Here is a 13,892-nt window from a genome sequence, read left to right as displayed (position 1 = left end):
GGAGTGGGAGAAGTATTAGATAGAGCCTCATTAAGTGATTCGCCCTCTTTTACATTCATTGGCGGCTCTCTTTCTACCCGCCTTTTCATCGTAGTCTTGCCCTTCTGGGCAGCTGTAGCTTTTCCCTTTGGCGGCATTTCTGAAATCATAGCACACTATTAAGGAGGAGAAAATCTTATAACACAGCTCTATCGCACGATCTCTTAAGATGAAAGATGGTCATTTTTCCTAAATGCCCTGTAGCCTCCTGTTTATTAGTGTGGCGCGCAACACACCATAAATAAGACTCTACTAGACACGGCTCGTAGACATTTCCTAGGACTGAACTGCTCTGATACCACTTTTGTCACGACCCCACTAGGGGCCATGACGAGTACCCCGGGCTAACCACCAAGCACCGCTCATACCATTACCCATCGTACACATCAAGCGTTTATTCATTAATCTTATACTCAAATCATAGGAAAACTATTTTTCATTTGGAAACATAATTACCTTTATATGCATAAGCCCTTCGACTATCAAAATAATGTACATACAATAGGGACATCGTGAGACCATGTTGCCCACACATACGTATCGACGAGCCTCTACTAGAGTGCTAGACATATAGACGAGACAGGACCCCGTCATGCCTATATATATATATATACACAAAAGCATAAATCAATGGCACTTCCAGAATAATGGGGTGCTCTCAAAGTCTACTAGTAGCTCCTACGAGTCTGGATCACCACCCTGCCTACCTGTGGGCATCAACACAGCGTCAAAAGAAAACAGACATCAGTACGAACATTGTACTGAGTATGTAAGACATGATGAAATAAACATAATAGAGAAATCATAAGACATAATATGAAGATATAGCCTGCTCAACTTTTAAGGGTGGATACATTTCATACATATATCATATATAATCATAGTACATGTATCATCATAGCGCATACATCATCGTATTTTATAAATCATCATCGATAGCCCGCGTCCGGGTAACCATCATATGCTGCTCACTAGTGATGTCATGCCCGGTCCTCTAGGCTCGGTGTAAACATAGCAGCCCGCCTTGGCGGTGACATGCCCGGCCATTTAGGCATGGTGGAATCGTATGCAGCCCACCTTAGCGGTGACATGCCCGGCCTACTAGGCACGGTGGAATCGTATCGTCATATAGTCAACATAAACTTATCATTATTATACATCTCATAGGCATATCATAAGCTTAGCGTCATTATACATTTATCATCAAACATACATTTAGAACTTGAAGGAAACTATGGCTATGTCGGGGTGAGATAAGGTCGTAAGCCCCCGATTTTATTATGGAATGATCATAATCATTATGTTTCACCTTGAGGGGACTAACATTTTAAGGTGAGTGTACACAAGAAAAAACATCGATGGAACCATACTTAGGATCATTAACCTCATGGACATTGTATGTTACTGTAGGATTCTTTATACTTAAGCTCAGCATCATCATTATCATACTCGTATCATATCTATTTTCTTTATCATATGCGTATGTAGCTCTTTTATAGTCATGGACTCATAATTTCTGTTATTTAGGAAGATTGTGGAAAATTAGGAAGATTCATGCCATAGGAGTCATGCCTTAGAAGGAAAGGATTAGCCTTACATACCTCTTTCGTTTAACAATTCTATCGCTTGATTGTTCTTCTTTAATGCTCGTGTTTCTACCTACAAGAAAGTTCGTATTAACATTAGCTAATCGATTATAAGAACGTGATTACTAAAGCTAGGGAAAATTGGGTAGAATTTCCTTTGCTTATACAACTTTGCTCATATCACATATCGACTCCTAAGCCTCCATAACAACATTCACAATATTATAGAAAACAATCATCATTCATCTACATTATCCACATTTCACAATTTTACTTCAATTCCTCCATAATCATGGCCACAGTTCACTATTGCGTTTTCTCACATATAATACTTATCCCATATTCTAAATGTCACTTATAGCATACTTACATTCACAACATATCAATATTCATAACTCATCCCAACCTACTACTCAAAATCTCATTATTCCTATCTTTGTGACCCATTTTCTATCTCCTTCCATAATCTAAGTCTTTCAACCTCTCATTACCTTAAACAACATGAAAAGATCATAAAACTTACCTTAGATAGTGTAGGAATAAGCCTTGAGTGGAAATAATTCTCTTGCACCAAAACCCTAGTACTTCCATTGGAATTCCTTGGCTTGGATGAACTTTAATGTGTTTCTTACACTTAATTTTGTTGGTTTGATGAAGTTGATCACCAATCTCTCTTGGGTTCTTGTAGATGAATAGTGTGGAAGGTTTTATAGAGTTCTTGAGTCATGGAGAAGAAATGAGAAGATGGGAAATGAAATTAATGAACTTGGGTCCTCTTATTTAAAACATAAAATCTGACCCGTCGGGAAAATATACGGACACTTATACGGTCCGTATAAACCTATACGGTCCGTATAAGTGACCGTGAAATCACCCCATCAAAATTTCGCTTCTGTGACCATTATACGGCATATTATACGGTCAGTATAATTTTATACGATCGGTATAAATGATCGTATAATCCCATCAGTGAGGGACCTTCACTGTGACGATTCTGGGACTATTATACGGATCGTATAATTGGTCGTATAATCTATCTCTGTTTGATTTTGTTCTCGTCACTTCGTTTGATCTCAAATTCTTATGGAACCTTCATCGTACTTGTTTAACACTTCATTAACAATTTAAGGGACGTTATAACTGTCACGACCCAACCTAGGGCCATGACGAGTGATCGAGCTTAACCTGCCCGATAACCCAACTTATGTTACCTGTACTCAAACATCGCATTCAATAGGGTTTATTCAACTAAGTTTGAAAGCTACATATAGATTACCGAAGTCGACCTATAACTCAAAACATCCCAAAACATATTTATATATATACGTAACGTATCACAATACAAGCCAACGAGGCTGCCGATACTTCTGTACAACAAAACATTGGCCAGCAAGGCCAAACAGTATCCCTGACACCCACGCTGTTTGCAGACTACTAGAGAAGTATGACCGTGCATAAGTGACGGGACAGGGCCCCGTCGTGCCCATAATATATACACACAAAATTGTACCAAAACAGGAACAGAATCCGAAGCAAGTGGAGCTGTCTGACTCCCAATGATGACTCCTCCTAGGTGACTGGATTGTCTGATCGCATCCCTGAACCTGCGATAATAATATTTTTACACTAAATAAAATTTATAAAAAATTTATGTTCTAATTAAAATTGAAAATTAAGGATTTCTATTCCGTGTCCGAGAAGGATTCCGTCTTTAACTCGCGTCGATTCTTTTACGAATAACTCGTCGTATAAAAATACGGGGTATAACAATAAATATTCTCCAAGACACCATTAAGTCATCATTAACTTGTTACTCGTAAATCCTTTCCGATACACATCGTATGCCTTGCCCTCTCTTGGCAAACTTTCTCCTCTTACTCCGAATGTCTTTGAAAATCTCAATTAGGGTCATCAAATGTCATTCCTCATTTATTGCGATACTGTATACTTCGTGCCTTTCGTTAGTTTATTCACTGTGCATCAACGGGGAATTTTTCGGGGTGTAACAGGAACCCTCATCATCATCATTATCATCATCATTATAAGGAAAATTTATCAACAAGATCATAAGAACCTTGAAAACTATGATTTTCTAGCATTTCTAGGAGTAGGACATTATGGATACCATGTAAGGATTCACAATAAAGGAATTATGCCTTTAGAAAGAAAGGGTTTTTGCTTAACATACTTTTATGTCATCTTAACTACTTAACATTCTCCTCCCAAGTCCGCAAAATCTACATTCAAGAGGATTCATACTAAGTTTAAGTCGTTGAAACGCTTATAAGATCAAACTAGAGTATTAGGTGAGCTAACAAAATTCGGGCAGCATCTCCCCTATATCACTTACTTCCACCAAATTCCAAAACAACTCCCAAATAACAATAACAATATCAACAATACCATAGCCAAGAGATTTATATTCAAATTGGACTCAACTCAATCCAAATTTCTTTAAATAATCAATCCATAACAACTTCAACACAATCCCTTATACACTTGTATACAACACTTCCTCATCATCATTATCATCCCTCGTAGCAAGATTATACTCATAACATACTAATAATTATAGCTCAAGTTAATTTACAACTCCAAAATATCATCAAATTCATATTAGAACATTTTCTCCAATTTCCTCTCCTCAAATCTTAGCATAATTACCAAATAAACTCACAAGCATCGAACTAAGATGAAATCTGTCACGACCCGACTAGGGGCCGTAACAGGTACCCGGGGCTAACCACCCAGCACCACTCATTCTATTACTCATCATACTCATATCATACGAAAGTCATTTTCTCATTTGGAAACATAATCACTTCATATATGTATATATATACATAAGCCCTTCGGCTATCAAAATAATAAAAACATATACATTAGAAACATTGTGAGATCATACTACCCACATCTGCGTATCTACGAGCCTCTACTAGAGTGCCAGACATAGGGACAGGACAGGGCCCCGTCGTGCCCAAAATGTACATATATACACAAAAGAATAATCAAGGCACCTCCGGAACAATGGAGTGCTCTCAAATCAGCCACTAGCTTCTACGACTCTGGATCAAGATCACCTCCCTGCCTACCTGTGGGCATGAACACAGTGTCCAGAGAAAACGGACGTCAGTACGAACATTGTACTGAGTATGAGAGGCATAAGTAACAATAATAATACGTCAATGAGATAAAGGAAGTATCACATAAGGAGCAACTGTATCTGACTGTCACTTATAAAAGAAATAATACATGTTGGCTTACTTCATAATCATCATCATATCATGTATGCATAAATGTATAAGCTGCCCGTCCATATAGGTACGGTGTGATAGTCATTAGCCTACGTCCAGGCCTCCCGTATCCGGGGTACCATCGCATGCCGCCCACTAGTGGTGTCTGCCCATGCCATCTGGACATGGTGGATACGCTGCCCGCCTTAGCGGTGTCTGCCCGACCATGTAGGCGCGGTGTGATAGCATCATGTACATATCATAGACTTAGCATAATATCATCATACTATTACCATAATGCATGACTGGAAACTTAAGAAAATTATACTCTATCGGGGTGACATAAGATCATGAACCCCTGATTCCATTATAGAGCATTTACGACCATTCTGCCTCACCTTAAAGGAAATAGTATATAAGGTGAGTGTATTCAATAAAGAACGTCATTAACTTTATAGGAACATCATGTCATGAACTCTAGAATCTTTATACATGACTCATCATCATCATTATTGGGTTCGTAATGTATCCTTATCTCATATAGCTATTCATGAACATAGACTCTTAGCTTTCCGGGATATAGATGATTCATGGAGAACAAGGGAAAATCTTGCCATCGGATTCATGCCATAGAAATAAAGGACTAGCCTCACATACCTTTTTCGTTTAACTAATCTATCGCTTGCTTGTTCTCCTTCGATGCCCACGTTTCTACCTTTAAGAGAATTTGCATTAACATTAGCTAATCAATTACTTAAGCGTGCTTACTAAAGCTAAAAAAATTGGGCAGGATTTCCTTTGTTTATACAACTTTTCCCATATTCTATATCAACTCCCAAACATCCCTAACAACATTCACAATATCACAAACAACAATCATCATTCATCTACATTATCCGCATTTTACAATTCCTCTTTAATTTCTCCATAATTCTGGTCATAGTTCACTATCGCATTTTATCATATATAATACTTATTCCATGGTCTAAATTTCTTTCACAACATACTTACAACCACAACATACCAATATTCATAATTTAATCCAAACCTTCACACAACAATGTCACTATTCCCATATTTATGACCCACTTTCATTATCTTTCTACAATCCATGTGTTTTTAACTTTCAACACCTTACACAACCAAGAATGATCATAAAACTCACCATAGATAATGGATGAATAAGCCTTGAGTGGGAATCCTCTTCTTGCACAAAAACCCTAGCTCAGTTCCTTTGGGATTTCTTGACCTAGATGAACTTTGATATATTTTCTACACTTGATTTTTTGGGTTTGATGTATTTGATCATAGATTTCTCTTGGCTTCTTGTGGATGAATAATGGAGAGATTTCTGGAGGTTTCTTGAAGTGTGGTGAGTGGAAAATGAAATGAAATAATGAGAGAGGGTCCTTATATTTAACACTTAAAATCTGTCCCGACCGAGATATACGGACCAACATACGGTCCATACATTTTATACGAGCCGTATGTTTGGTCCAGTGAGGTATGATATTCTGGGCTGATTATACAGCCATACATATGGCCAGTATAATTTATACGGCCAGTATGTTGGGCCGTATAATGCCCAGTTCATCGTCGGCTTGCTCAGTTGTGTATATATATTTTAGTTGTGTGTGTGCCCAGTTCAGACGAGACAGACAACATTTGTTTATATATATCCAGATTACAGCCTCGCCAGCTGGTTGATATTGTCGGTGTGCAGGTAGACCTTACCAGAGTTTCAGATTTAGAGTGGTTTGCTCGGGGCCTAGTTACGCATCGAGTGCCGGTGACACCGCTCCAAACTTGGGGCGTGACAAACATGGTGTCAGAGTAGTTATGTCCTAGGGTTATCTACATACCGTGTCAAATAGAGTCTTGTTTATGGGTGTGAAGCGCGCCACATTTATAAACGGGAAGCTACACGGCATTTAGGATGGTTACTCTTTTTTTCTTATCTTAGATCGTGCTGTAGAGCTAAGCTATAGGATATGAAGTCCCTAATTCTAGCCCTAAATATTTTTGGTTGTGGATAAGCAGTTGATTATACAGTTTGGAGAAATTGATGAGGATTGAAATTTGTTGACCCGAAAGGTATGTTCCCTACTTTATTGATTTTGATGTATATGGATGACCCGTGCATGAGCGGGATACAATGAGTATTTGTGATTGCCCTGAGAGGCATTGTATGTGTTTTCTGGGCTGTGTGCAGGGTCGAGGTAGTAATATCTATAGAGGAAACTCTACCAAATGTTTTCCAAATTGAATTGTTTGAATGTCTATGCCATAGAGAAAGAGTAAAGGGAAATGTCATAACCAGATGTTTGTGTCACACCCTAATCTCGCTAGGGTGTGATGGGCACCCGACCCCATATTCGGAGCCGAGTGAACCCGCTGACTCTTATTACACACATAATTGCCTTGGACTCTTAAGTAAAATAAGAATGAAATACATAATAAGAGCTTTCAGAAACATTCTTTTTGTCGTTCTCAAGTCAAGTAAAATCTATAGTCATTTGGACTTTGTAACAATATGCATAATGGTACGTCGGCTTACATAACCGATTACAAGACTGACTTTCTATACCCGCGACTCCGTCTGCAAAGTCTCTAACATCGACCAATATACCATAACATGAATACTCTCACTCGGCAACACTCCAGGAGGAAATGGAGCTCGCCAATTCCGCTAGAACATTTTCTATAATGGCTTCTACTCATCTGTATATACCTCCTGTCACGACCCAACCCCGTAGGCCGTGACTAGTGCCCGATCTGGGCACTCAAACATATTCTAGTATATGGCAGAAGCCGACAAGGCTTTATTTCAAATTTAATTAGTTTCCAGAAAAATTTCGGCAGAGTTTCCTTTGTTTTACGGACTAACCCATATACCCTGCACGCAGAAAATACCAACAAGGCCACACAGGGCCAACAAAGCAACATTTAAATATATGCGGACCGGCCGCCGCGGCGAATGGGATCGCCCAAACACAACATAAGTACACAACTGTACAGAAATACCCCAACCCACAACCATGTCCACAGACCTCTAAACATACCGACAAACTCATATGACGGGACAGGGCCCCACCGTACCCATGAACGAGAATATACATATGTAGAAGTGACAGACTATACCAAAAGATGGCTCTGAATAAGAGAGCACTCCAAATGGCAGAATAAGATCCTAAGCGGACGGATCAGCAAACCTGTCATCGGTACCTGCGCGGCATGAAAACGCAGCCCCCGAAGAAAGGGGGTCAGTACGAAATATGTACTGAATATGTAAAGCCTGAAGTACGGAGACAAAATCATAACTGGTGCAGGACATACAGAAAATAAACAGAAAATCCAAAGTATCAGATACATAATTTCAAAACATGCAGAGTGTGTACAGAAACATATGTCATATCAAATCCGGCCCCTGCCAAGGGACTCGGTAGACAGAACGTGGCCACCCTCCCGACGCTGGTGCCACAACACAGAAGAATCAGAATGGGGCATAACCCCGTCACATAATATATCATATCAGATGGCCATAGCAAATCATATCAGAACAAGCGTACATGGCACAACATACTCCACAAACCCATGTACGCGTATACCTGCCCCCTCACATCGAGGCACGGCGAACAATGCAAAGGATCACGCTTGACAACATATCCTGGCCCGGGCTCAGTGTGGGAAACATTGTGACATCCACGAATGGAGTAGTGAGAGACTAATGCAATTTAAAAATATCATAAATGTTTTCAAAGACTCGATGAAGCATATCAAAGCCAAACAAATCCAATGGAGTCGGACGGGATCATAATAAATGCATTTTGGATATCATAATAAATTACAGAAGTATAACCTTCCTGAAGTCATTCCGGGTGTCAAAATAATTTATAAGATTTAATAGAATATTTAAAAAAATGTTAATTAGGCGATTAGTAGGATAGTCAAAACATTTCTTTCAAAAATCGCTTAAAAGGGAAGCTTTAGTACATTAAGGGCAAACCCGGGAATAGTGGGCCCGCCTCGGAACAAACAAGGCGGCGGGCTCAAATTATGCCCTCTAAGCTTATGGTATCACCTAAAAAAGGTTCTACAGACATTCTATGACTTTCCAAGTAATTTAGAACAAAATTGCATAATTTCAAGAAAAGTGTGCCAAAGTAGTTCAATTCTACTGAAGGAAAAACTGAGATTTTCCCTTGCAGATTCCGAGGGCCAAGAAGTCTTTCGAGGCCCGGATCCGACCCTAACACACTAAGGGCATGCCAAGGGAAGAATTGGGGTTGCTTTACATACCATTCAAGCTCCTTATGCCTTTCCAAACTCACTTCCCGTTTCGTCAAAAGTCTGCAATTGGTCAAGTTTACCAATTGTGAGTTATGAATACGAAAGTTTCAACTTAATGCATAATTGTCTATCGAAATTTCGGTAGCACTTCCCTTATACATATAGCACCCCGAGAATTCAACTCGGCTAGAAATCATCAACAACAACCCAAACGACAACATCAATATCAACAACGAACATTAAAAAAACACAAATATCCTTCAACTAGTCATCTTTCTAACAAGTTGACATAACCTTCATTTCAACCCAACTTTCCACTAATATTAATAATTTCACATTCATCAACAATCAAGATCATCACCATATAGTTCTAGAAGCATTTCATATCATTTTCCTCAAGTTATACACTCGATATGCATAATATACAACTTTCCGTCAAAGTCATAACTTATGCAAAACATCAAATCTTTGGTATACAACTTCATAACATGTTTCCAACTTCCAAATTCATCAATTATCATCACAATTGACAACCAAACAACTTCATTTCCTTAATGTCAGAAAATCATACTAAAACGACATAAGTTTCTACATTCCAATTCAATACAAGCTTATATCATTCTAACTTCATTTACATTACAAACATCACAACAACACTTTAACACACTAAACAACGCAATTCCTTTCTATCCCAAGCCAAATACACCCTACGGCCATATGCCTATTTTTTTTTCCAATATCAACTAAATTCATCCAACTTTCAATTCCCATATGCATTTCATCACAATCATAACTTGAATATAACATAAATCCAACACATTATCACCACACAACACACACATGCCCACGGCTACAAACCATACTCCAAACCCATTTTGCAAACTTCCATTTTTCCACACAATCAACACACTTCTATATACTACAACACAAATAAGACTTAATAGTACAAAGATTAGGGATAAATTCTCACCTTTTACCTTAGTCTTCTTCACTTGATCAAGTGGTCACTTTGAAGAATCAAGGCTCCTTTCTTCCAAAGCAACTACACCAAGTTAAAAAGGGACCTCAACTTAGTATAAAAATCACAAGACACAATATTTTTTGGACAATATTTTGGATAGTCAATTTTCCATAGCCAAGCCGAGAGCTTCTCCTTCTTGGTCTAGCTTCTCTTGTTTGGTTTTTGTGCTAAGTTTCTTGAACCAACTAAAAGCTAAGGATCCCTTCATATATATTAATAGCACATGTAAAATATTTAATAAAAGGGGTGGGTTTGGGCCTCCACATGGCCGGCCACCTCTTTGAGATTGAGCCCAAATTTTGCTTCTTATTTTACAAGCCCATTAACTTGTGAATCACATTTTGTAATTCCCAAAAATAATTTTCAAAATTCCAAAATTTCCCTTAGCCTTGTCCCACACTTTCATGACTCTATCCTTTCATGCACAACTCCTATGTCAAATAAAAATTAATTATGACCTTATTTCTTACAAGTCAAGGATATCTCCAAATTTTTCCCAACGTGTGAAAACACGGGATATAACATCCTCCCCCCCTTTAGAACATTCGTCCTCGAATGTTAAATTAATCTTATAGGGTCTGAAAATACTTCGGGGGAGTTTCTGTTTATAGACAGCACATTCGCTACTGAAATGGGATTAAACAAAGATTCAAGATTACCTGTGGGCATAGGGAACAAATGAGGATATTTCTTCTTCATCTCCTCTTCAGCCTCCCAGGTCATTTCGTCCCTATTGTTGTTCCGCCACAGCACCTTAACAGAGGCTACATCTTTGTTCCGGAGCTTTCTTACCTGGCGGTCCAAAATAGCTACGGGCTGCTCCTCATAAGATAACTGCTCCGTCACCTGAATATCATCCGCAGGAAATATTCTGGAGGGATCACCAATGCATTTGCGGAGCATAGACACATGGAATACCGGATGTACCGCTTCCAAATCAGATGGCAGATCTAACTCATAGGCGACATTTCAAATTTTCCGCACAATCAGATAAGGCCCAATGTAGCGCGGACTAAGCTTACCCTTTCTGCCGAACCGCATTACGCCTTTCATAGGCGATACCTTCAGAAATACCCAATCACCAACCTGGAATTCCAAAGGACGACGCCGTTTATTAGCGTATGATTTCTGTCGACTCTGGGCTGCCAATAGTCGCTCTCGGATAAGTTTCACCTTATCAACGGCCTGCTGGATCATATCTGGGCCAATTAACTCTGTCTCGCCAATATAAAACCAACCAATAGGTGACCTGCATTTCCTGCCATACAAAGCCTCGTACGGAGCCATCTGGATGCTGGAATGGTAACTGTTATTGTAAGCAAATTCAATCAATGGCAAGTGATCCTCCCAGCTACCTCTGAAATCAATAACACAGGCCCGCAACATATCTTCAAGCGTCTGGATAGTGCGCTCGGCCTGTCCGTCACTCTGAGGATGGAAAGCTGTGCTCAGGCTCAGCTGAGTTCCTAATTCTTCCTGAAAAGATCTCCAGAAGTTCGCTGTGAACTGAGCACCGCTGTCAGTGATAATAGATATAGGAACTCCATGAAGTCGCACAATTTCTTTAATAAAAAGCCTGGCATAATCCTCAGCGGAGTAAGTAGTTCTGACAGGGAGAAAATGGGCTGATTTAGTCAGCCTATCAACAATAACCCAGATGGAATCATACTTCCGTGGAGTGCGAGGCAAACCGGTAATGAAGTCCATATTAATGATCTCCCACTTCCACGTCGGAATTTCCATTTCTTGCAACAGTCCACCCGGTTTCTGATGTTCAATTTTGACCTACTGACAATTTGGACACTGGGCGACGAACTCTGCGATATCCCGTTTCATGCCATCCCACCAGTATAGGCATCTAAGATCATGGTACATCATCGCAGACCCAGGATGGACCGAATAGCGAGCATAATGTGCCTCACTCATAACCTGCTGCCATAGTCCTGCAATATCAGGTACACACAACTTGCCTCTGTATAGTAAGGCTCCGTCTGGTGTAAACTCGAACGGAGTCTTCTCCTTACAATAGGTTGTGTCTCTGTATCGAGCTAAAACAGGATCTTCATATTGATGCCGCCTGATATCTTCCTTAATAGATGATTCAGAAATCCCTCGGACAGAAATCCGTGTACCGCCAGAATCGGCCAGACGAACCCCAAGATTAGCCAACTGATGAATATCACGTACTATCTCTCTCCTGTCTAGCTGTAAGTCTGCCAAGCTTCCCATAGATTTCCGGCTGAGCGCATCTGCAACAACATTAGCCTTGCCCGGATGATATAGAATATCCACATCATAGTCTTTCAGGAGCTCCAGCCACCTCCGCTGCCGCAATTTAAGCTCTTTCTGCTTGAAAATATACTGGAGACTCTTATGATCTGTATAGATATCAACATGCATGCCATATAAATAATGTCACCATATCTTCAGAGCATGAATCACCGCTGCAAGCTCTAGATCGTGGGTAGGATAATTCCTTTCATGCTTTTTGAGCTGTCGGGAAGCATAAGCTATAACTCTGCCATGCTGCATCAATACACAGCCCAATCCCACGCCAGAAGCGTCACAATAAATCACATATCCATCGGGTCCCTCTGGAAGAGTCAGAACTGGGGCTGTAGTCAGCTTCTCTTTCAGCAACTGGAAGCTTCGTTCACAAGCATCAGTCCACTGGAACTTGGCTCCCTTCTGAGTTAGCCTTGTCAAAGGCGCTGAAATCGAAGCAAACTTTTCCACAAATCTTCTGTAATAGCCTGCTAACCCCAGGAAACTACGTACCGCTGTGGGCGTCGTGGGTCTAGGCCAATTTTTCACGGCCTCAATCTTCTGTGTATCCACCCGGACACCATCAGCTGCAATAATATGCCCCAGGAATGCCACTGAAGCCAGCCAGAATTTAGATTTAGAAAATTTTGCATATAATTTCCGACGCCGAAGTACCCCAAGTACCGCTCTCAGATGATCTGCGTGCTCTACCTCGGACCGAGAATAAACCAGGATATCATCGATAAATACAATTACGAACATGTCTAAGAACGGCCTGAATACCCGGTTCATTAAATCCATGAATACCGCAGGAGCATTAGTCAACCCAAAAGACATAACTCTGAATTCATAATGCCCATATCTGGTCCGGAATGCTGTCTTAGGAATATCAGCCTCACGTACCCGTACCTGATGATAGCCTGACCGAAGATCTATCTTCGAAAAATATTTGGCGCCCTGCAACTGATCAAACAAGTCATCAATTCTGGGGAGGGGGTATTTATTCTTTATAGTTACCTTATTCAGCTGCCGATAATCAATACACATACGCAGCGACCCGTCTTTCTTACGCACAAATAATACCGGGGCTCCCCAAGGCGAAGTACTGGGCCTGATGAAGCCTTTTTCTAACAGATCTTTCAACTGCTCTTTCAGTTCTTTCAATTCTGCCGGTGCCATTCTGTACGGGGGAATAGATATCGGCTGAGTATCTGGAAGCAAATCAATAGTAAAATCTGTCTCCCGCTCCGGGGGAAGGCCTGGAAGCTCATCTGGAAATACATCCGGAAATTCATTAACCACGGGAACTGACTGAAGAGTCGGCGTTTCTGCTGTCAAGTCTTGTACCCGAACCAAATGATAAAAATAACCCTTTCTGATCATTTTCTTCGCCTTAAGGTATGAAATAAACTTACGTTTCGGCGATGCTGTATTACCGGCCCATTCTATAACTGGCTC

The sequence above is a fragment of the Lycium barbarum genome, chromosome 5, assembly GCF_019175385.1.
Source record: "Lycium barbarum isolate Lr01 chromosome 5, ASM1917538v2, whole genome shotgun sequence".
Lineage (NCBI taxonomy): Eukaryota > Viridiplantae > Streptophyta > Magnoliopsida > Solanales > Solanaceae > Lycium > Lycium barbarum.
This window is presented reverse-complemented; position numbering follows the sequence as displayed.